Below are 7,659 nucleotides of genomic sequence, written 5' to 3' on the forward strand. Positions count from 1 at the left end.
GGGTGGCTGAGACAGGAGGATCGCCTGAGCTCAGGAGTTTGAGGTTGCTGTGAGCTAGGCTGATGCCACGGCACTCACTCTAGCCTGGGCAACAGAGTGAGACTCTGTCTCAAAAAAAAAAAAAAAAAAAAAAAAAAAGAAGAAGGAGATCTGGACACAGGAGAAGGCCCCGTGACAATGGAGGCGCGATTGGAGCGCTGCTGCTGTAAGCCCAGGACATCAGGCTGGCCGGCAGCCGTCAGAAGCTAGGAAGAGGCAAGGAAGAATTCTCCAGAGACTCAGAGAGAAAGAGCATGACCCTACTGATACCTTGGTTTGTACTTCTTGCTTCCATAACTATGAGAAAATAAACTTCTGTTGTTTTAAGCCACCCTGTTTTAGGTACTTTGTTACAGCAGCCCTAGGAAACTGGTACACTGTATAACATAATTGAATGGAACTTTAGAACTAGAAGTTCCTAACTAAAGTTAAGAACATAACTGATGTCTAACAACAAGTTAGACTTAGCTGAAGAGAATTCATGAATTGAAAGATAGATATGAAGAAATATCAAGATAATAATAAGAAAGAAAATGCATTAAATAAAACTCCACATCTATTAATGATTTAAAAAATAAATAGGCCGGACGGGACGAGGTAGCTCATGCCTATAACCCTAGCACTCTGGAAGCCGGAGGCAGGAGGATTGCTTGAGCTCAGGAGTTGGTGACCAGCCTGAGCAAGAGTGAGACTCCATCTCTACTAAACAGAAAAATTAGCCCGGTGTGGTGGTGAGCTCCTGTAGTCCCCAGCTACTGGGGAGGCTGAGGCAGAGCATCACTTGAGCCCAGGAATTTGAGGTTGCTGTGAGCTATGATACCACTCCACTCTAGCTGGGGTGACAGAGTGAGACTCCGTCTCAAAAAAATAAATAAATAAATAAATAAATAAAATATACTAAACCTGAAGTAAATGGTAATTTTCCTATTTTATAAAGGGTGTGTATAAAAAAATAGGCATATTAACAGAAATATTGATAGCTTTCTGTCTGAAATTGGGAATAGGACAAGGATGCCCTCTGACCCCCAAAGTTGTTCAGCATCACATTTTCTAATAATATGAAATAAACTTATGTGCTCACTTCTGTAGTACGTACACTAAAAATTGGAACAGTACAGAGAAGATTAGCATGGCCCCTGCACAAAGATGACACGAAAATTCCTGAAGCATTCCACATTAAAAAAAAAAAAAAAAGAAAGAAACTTAAGAGCAGGCAATAAGACACTACCCTTGGAGAATTGGTTCCAGGGCTCCTGCTGTTACCAAATCCAAGGATGCTCAAGATCCTGTGTAAAAAGTTGTAATGTTTGCATATAACCTGTACAATCCTCCTGTATGCTTTAAATCATGTCTAGATTACTTATAATACCTATGTGAAAGTTGGTCCTTGAGAGGCCAGGGAGGAAAAGCACATTACATTCCTCCAAGAATGTAATTCTATCCAAGTCCAGTGCCTGAAACTTGCCTATTGTAACCTGAAACCAGTTTTATCTAATAGCTGGTGAAACTATCTGCTACAACCCTAAGACTAGTTCTAGCCACTCATGAATCAGAGCTTGCCAGCTCCCCAAACTTTACTAGTGCCAATGAACTATCTTTCAAAACAACATGTAACATTATTTCTCTCTCTCTCTTTTTTTTTTTTTTCTGAGACGAAGTCTCGCTCTGTTGCCCAGGCTAGAGAGTGCCGTGGCGTCAGCCTAGCTCACAGCAACCTCAAACTTCTGGGCTCAAGGGATCCTCCTGCCTCAGCCTCCAGAGTAGCTGGGACTACAGGCATGCACCACCATGCCCGGCTAATTTTTTCTATATATATTTTTAGCTGTCCATATAATTTCTTTCTATTTTTAGTAGAGACAGGGTCTCACTCTTGCTCAGGCTGGTCTCAAACTCCTGAGCTCAAACAATCCGCCCGCCTCGGCCTCCCAGAGTGCTAGGATTACAGGCGTGAGCCACTGCGCCTGGCCCTATTTCTCTTTTTTATGAAACTCTCAACCTTCTCTATGTTATTCAGACATACCAAAGGCCACCGTGTCCATGTGTGTATGCCTGGAATTGCAATTCTTGCTTCCCAAAATCAAACGTTAAATTAGAAATTCATCTCTATATTTTATTTTGACTTTGACACCTAATACAATGTAAATATTGTGTAAATAGTTGTTATACTGAATTGTTTTTTAAATTTGTATTTTCATTGCTGTATAATGTTATTTTGTATTGTTTTTCCTGAATATTTGGATCCACAGTTGGTATGGATGGCTGACTGTACATATCTAAGGATTAGAAAGAAATTAATAAAACTGTCACTATTTGCAAATGACATGATTTTGTATGTAGAAAACACAAAGAATCTACATTTAAATTATTGGAATAGATAAGTGAATTTTAGCAAGGCCATAAAGGTTAATATTAAAACATCCACTTTTTAGTATTTCTATTCCCAGCAACGAACTCTTAAAAAGTAAAAATAAGAGACACCACTTAAAATATAATCAAATACGTAGGAACGGCTAGACGCGGTGGCTCACTCCTGCAATCCTAGCATGCTGGGAGGCTGAAGTGGGAGGATCGTTTGAGCTCAGGAGTTCGAGATCAGCCTGAGCAAGAGAAAAACCCCGTCTCTACTAAAAAAAAAAAAAAGAGAAAGAAAGAAATTAGCTGGACAACTAAAATATATAGAAAAAAATTGGCCGGGTATGGTGGCGCATGCCTGTAGTTCCAGCTACTCGGGAGGCCGAGGGAGGAGCATAGCTTGAGCCCAGGAGTTTGAGGTTGCTGTGAGCTAGGCTGACACTGCGGCACTGTAGCCCGGGCAACAGAGTGAGACTCTGTCTCCAAAACAAAACAAAAAACCCTCAAATATCTAGGAACAAACCAAATGAAATATGTATAAGAATTTTTACACAAAAACTAAAAGCAAAACTGAGAAGCCATGAGGCTTGCTGCCTCTGCCAGCACGCAAGTCATGATGGTGGTGTGCAGGGGGCTTATCTCCCTGCTCTGGGCTGGTCTCTGCTGAGTACCCAGGAGCCGATTTTTGATTTTTGAATAACTAGCTCCGTCCTGCTGAAGACATGGCCTTGATTTAGAACACTCAGGGTTTGGGCTATGAATGTCTATTGAGACCTGTCAGAGACACCACCTGGAATCATTTATGAACACAGATACCTCTATGCTGGGACCTGCTCCTCTGTCATTTGTAGCAGATGGCAGAGCAGCTGGCAGAACCCTTGTAGCCTTCTGGTCACCTGATAATTGGGCAGGAGCAGTATTTTCAAGTGTAACAGAAGGTTTCTCCAAAATCCAAAAAGTCCTACCTACCCAAAATTGTGCCTCTTTTTTAGTGATACGAGTTGTAAGGTGTGGTGGGTCTGATGGTAGTGAGTTATACTGATTAACATTAGTGGCTGGTTGGAAGGTATCTTGTGATTGTTCAGTCAGTTACAGATGGAACTCCTTGTTCTGCCCTTTCCCCTGTTCTCACTACTGCATTTGACCAGTCCTTAAAAGAGAAACAAAAAACTTTTCAACACTAGTGTTATTGAAGTTGGTATACAACCCCTTCCCAATTGCTAAATTTGACTAGCTTTTAAATAAATAAATAAAAAGTTGCAAGATGCAATATCTTGACCTTTACCTTGGAGGAAATGCCCCAGTTATGCCCAAGGCCACAGATTGGCAAACATATCCTGTAAAGAGTCAGATAGTAAATATTTAAATATCTTAGGTTTTGTGGACCATGTGGTCTCTGATGCAACTGCTCATCTCTCTGCCCATTGTAGCATAAGGGCAACCATAGACAACATGTAAACAAATGGGCACGGCTCTGTACCAAAAAAAATTTTATTTACAAAAGCAGGCAGCAGGCCAGATTAGGCCCACAGACCCTAATTTGCTGACCCTTACCCATGACTATAGACTCTAAACACTCTTCTTCCCTCTAGCACACGTCTTCCTAGGGCATCCAGAGTCCTTGCTGCTTCCTCCCCACCGAGTCCAATTAGCATGTCACCAATATAGTCAGTCATTGCCAGGTGATCAATGTCTCTCCAGACTGTACTGTAACATACAGAAGTTAACGGAATCCTGGAGAAAGACAGGGAATGTATTTTGCTGTCCATAAGAAGGCAAAATGGGCCGGGCGCGGTGGCTCATGCCTGTAATCCTAGCACTCTGGGAGGCCGAGGCGGGTGGATCGCTCAAGGTCAGGAGTTCGAGACCAGCCTGAGCAAGAGGGAGACCCCGTCTCTACTAAAAATAGAAAGAAATTAGCAGGACAACTAAAAATATATATAGAAAAATTAGCCGGGCATAGTGGCACATGCCTGTAGTCCCAGCTACTTGGGAGGCTGAGGCAGGAGGATTGCTTGAGCCCAGGAGTTTGAGGTTGCTGTGAGCTAGGCTGACGCCACGGCACTCATTCTAGCCTGGGCAACAAAGTGAGACTCTGTCTCAAAAAAAAAAAAGAAGGCAAAATGTTGTTTAATCTACTTAATGCTGATGGAAAAGAATGATTCACTGCGTCAGTAGCCGCCAAAGTGTCAAAGGCTTGTTGATCTATACTGGAAGAACTGCAGCTGTGATTGGAGCGACGACTTGGTTAAGTTCCGGTCATCTGCTATCACCTGCTAAGATCTATCTGGTTTCATGTTGGAACCAGACAGGCAAATTAAAAGGGCATATGATGCTTGCCTTTTTTGTCCGCACGTGTGGCCTCAACCCATTACAGCACCTATTCATCCTGCTGCCTTGGATGGGGAGCACCATTTGAGCTGTTCCTCTTGGCCTTCTGTACCACTGTAACTCTGACTCCACAAGCCAGGGACCCAGCGTGGGCTTATCTGCCCAGGATACCCCTCCCCACTCACTCAGGGAGATAACCCGAGGCTCTGCACACTCACTTGACCCATGATGAGATGAACTTGGCCTTCCTGTGCTTCCACTCTAACAAAGGGACTACAGTGGCATTCTGGGTCCCCTGGTACTCACCCGAACTCACACCCTATGTCCAACAGCCCTCAAGGGACTAGGGCCATTCACTCTCCTGGGCTGGGGGGAGGTTCGTGGAATATTTATATTTATTTTATACAATTGTAATGCCAGGCCCTTCCTCCACTTTAGTTGATGGCTTCTGGGTCTGAGACTTGATTCTGTTCTGGTAATAAATAGAACAAGATCCTGATGTTCAATAGAAATGGCCAACATCAGCTTTCTGCTTCCAGCTTACTCCTCTTTGGCTATTTAAACCAAGCAATAGTCTTGCTATTGGCCTTTGTCACAGACCAGGGCTGGTCAAGGCTGCCCACTACCGCTTACCTCACATCTGATGATTGCCACTACCTGTGTCTCATCTTCTGGAATCCTGTCATCTGTTTTTTCCTATTGCCAACGCTGGCTGAGAGGAGAGCTTCCACTAAGTTTTTCAAAATGCTGGTGAGCGTTCTCAGGTCCTTCCAGGGACAGACTTACCTGGTGTTTTCTCTGGGTACCCTGCATGCCTTCCTGTGGGGGAATGATCCTCGAAGGATGCTTTGAACAGATTAGGATAAACTGAGCAATTTGCTCAGAATTCCCATATCTTGGCTCACAAGAGATGTCTCATTTCAATGCAGTTTCATACTCAACCCTAATGTACCATCCCCAAGTCCCCCTGATGTGCTACAGGTCTTGTCCATTCTAACCAGGACTTGCAGCCTTTTTGTTAAGTCCATTTCCTTTTATAGTGGGAACTCTTCCCCCTGTGCCATGCTCAGTCCTGGTACTAGTTTTCTGCAACAGGGGTCAGCAAACTTCTAAGGGGCCAGATAATAAACACCTTAGCTTCTGTAGGCCAAAAGGCAAAACTGATGTTTTCACATTTTTTTTTTTTTTTTTGAGACAGAGTCTCACTCTGTTGCCCGGGCTAGAGTGAGTGCCATGGCATCAGCCTAGCTCACAGCAACCTCAAACTCCTGAGCTCAAGCGATCCTCCTGTCTCAGCCTCCCGAGTAGCTGGGACTACAGGCATGTGCCACCATGCCCGGCTAATTTTTTGTATATATATATTTTAGTTGTCCATATAATTTTTCTATTTTTAGTAGAGACGGGGTCTCACTCTTGCTCAGGCTGGTCTTGAACTCCTGACCTCGAGCGATCCACCCGCCTCGGCCTCCCAGAGTGCTAGGATTACAGGCGTGAGCCACCTCGCCCGGCCTAATTTTTTCTATATATATTTTTAGCTGTCCATATAATTTCTTTCTTTTTTTTTTTTTTTTTTTTTTGAGACAGAGTCTCACTCTGTTGCCCAGGCTAGAGTGAGTGCCGTGGCGTCAGCCTAGCTCACAGCAACCTCAAACTCCTGAGCTCAAGGATCCTCCTGCCTCAGCCTCCCAGTAGCTGGGACTACAGGCATGCGCCACTATGCCCGGCTCATTTTTTCTATATATATTTTTAGCTGTCCATATAATTTCTTTCTATTTTTAGTAGAGATGGGGTCTCGCTCTTGCTCAGGCTGGTCTCGAACTCCTGAGCTCAAACGATCCGCCCACCTCGGCCTCCCAGAGTGCTAGGATTACAGGCGTGAGTCACCACGCCCGGCCTGATGTTTTCACATTAAACTCAAAATAAGTACAACTTTTTGCACTACAGGTTTACTGATAATGGAATTTTTTTGAGGGACACTGTATGTTGCTTACTTGGAGTTTCTGGTTATCAAATGGATTGCAAATTCCATTTGTAAAACTCAATTCTTGGCCAGGTGCGGTGGCTCATGCCTATAATCCTTGAGATTGAGGTGGGAGGATGGCTTGAGCCCAGCCTGAGCACCATAGCAAGACATCATTCCTTTAAAAAAAAAAAAAAAAAAAAAAAAAAAAAAAAAAAAAAAAACCACCACGAAAACTAGCTGGGCATTGTGGCATGTGCCTGTAGTCCCAGCAACTCAGGAGGCTGAGGCGGGAGTATCACTTGAGTCCACAAGTTTGAAGTTGCAGTGAACAACACAATGCAGCCCAGGCAACAGAGAGAGATCATGTCTCAAAGAAAACTAAACCAAAAACTATTCTTAGCTTGTCGGCCAAACTGGTGGCAAGCTGGATTTGGTTTATGTGTAGTTTTCCGACCCATTCTGGAAACAATGAGACTCGGAGCAGACCACAAGGGGGGCATATATCTTAGGACTATCACCTACCTCAGGCCAAGGCTTTGGCATGGTCTTCCTTTTAACAATAGTGTCCCATGGTTGCAGGTCCAGAGATTTTGGGTCACCTAGCACATTACCCCAACTTTCCCATCCCAGGTTCCTGGAGCCCACTCCTTCCATACATACCCTAAGTTTAGCAGACTTCCAGGAGTGAAGGTATGCCTTGAGATTGCACTGCCCCATGAAATCTGAGGTCTCAGCCTCATGGCACCCCAGCCCCCACCAGTAAGTGCAATTTCCAAAGCTCCTAACTGGAACTCCACCTGGGTGGGCCTCTGCTTCCCTATTGGTTGCTGTTGCTTGAGCATGGTGGGCCCAGGGGATGTGCAGAGACCCCGGAACAGGGCCTAGAATAGGGGCAGTTCCTGTTGTCTTCCCAGTGCATCTTTCTCATTCTGCCTGTGTCCCCGCACCTTGGCATTCCTTGGTGATGCCATCTG

The 7,659-nt window shown here is 44.3% G+C and overlaps 1 non-coding gene across 1 annotated transcript; it reads left to right on the forward strand.

Annotated features, from left to right (window-relative positions):
* The first annotated feature begins 1,112 nt into the window (after nt 1-1,112).
* LOC138376715 (U6 spliceosomal RNA) lies at nt 1,113-1,220 on the forward strand. Its single transcript, XR_011231698.1, has one exon. It is a non-coding gene; the product is annotated as a U6 spliceosomal RNA (small nuclear RNA).
* Nucleotides 1,221-7,659: the final 6,439 nt, after the last annotated feature.

The sequence above is a fragment of the Eulemur rufifrons genome, chromosome 28 (assembly GCF_041146395.1).
Source record: "Eulemur rufifrons isolate Redbay chromosome 28, OSU_ERuf_1, whole genome shotgun sequence".
Lineage (NCBI taxonomy): Eukaryota > Metazoa > Chordata > Mammalia > Primates > Lemuridae > Eulemur > Eulemur rufifrons.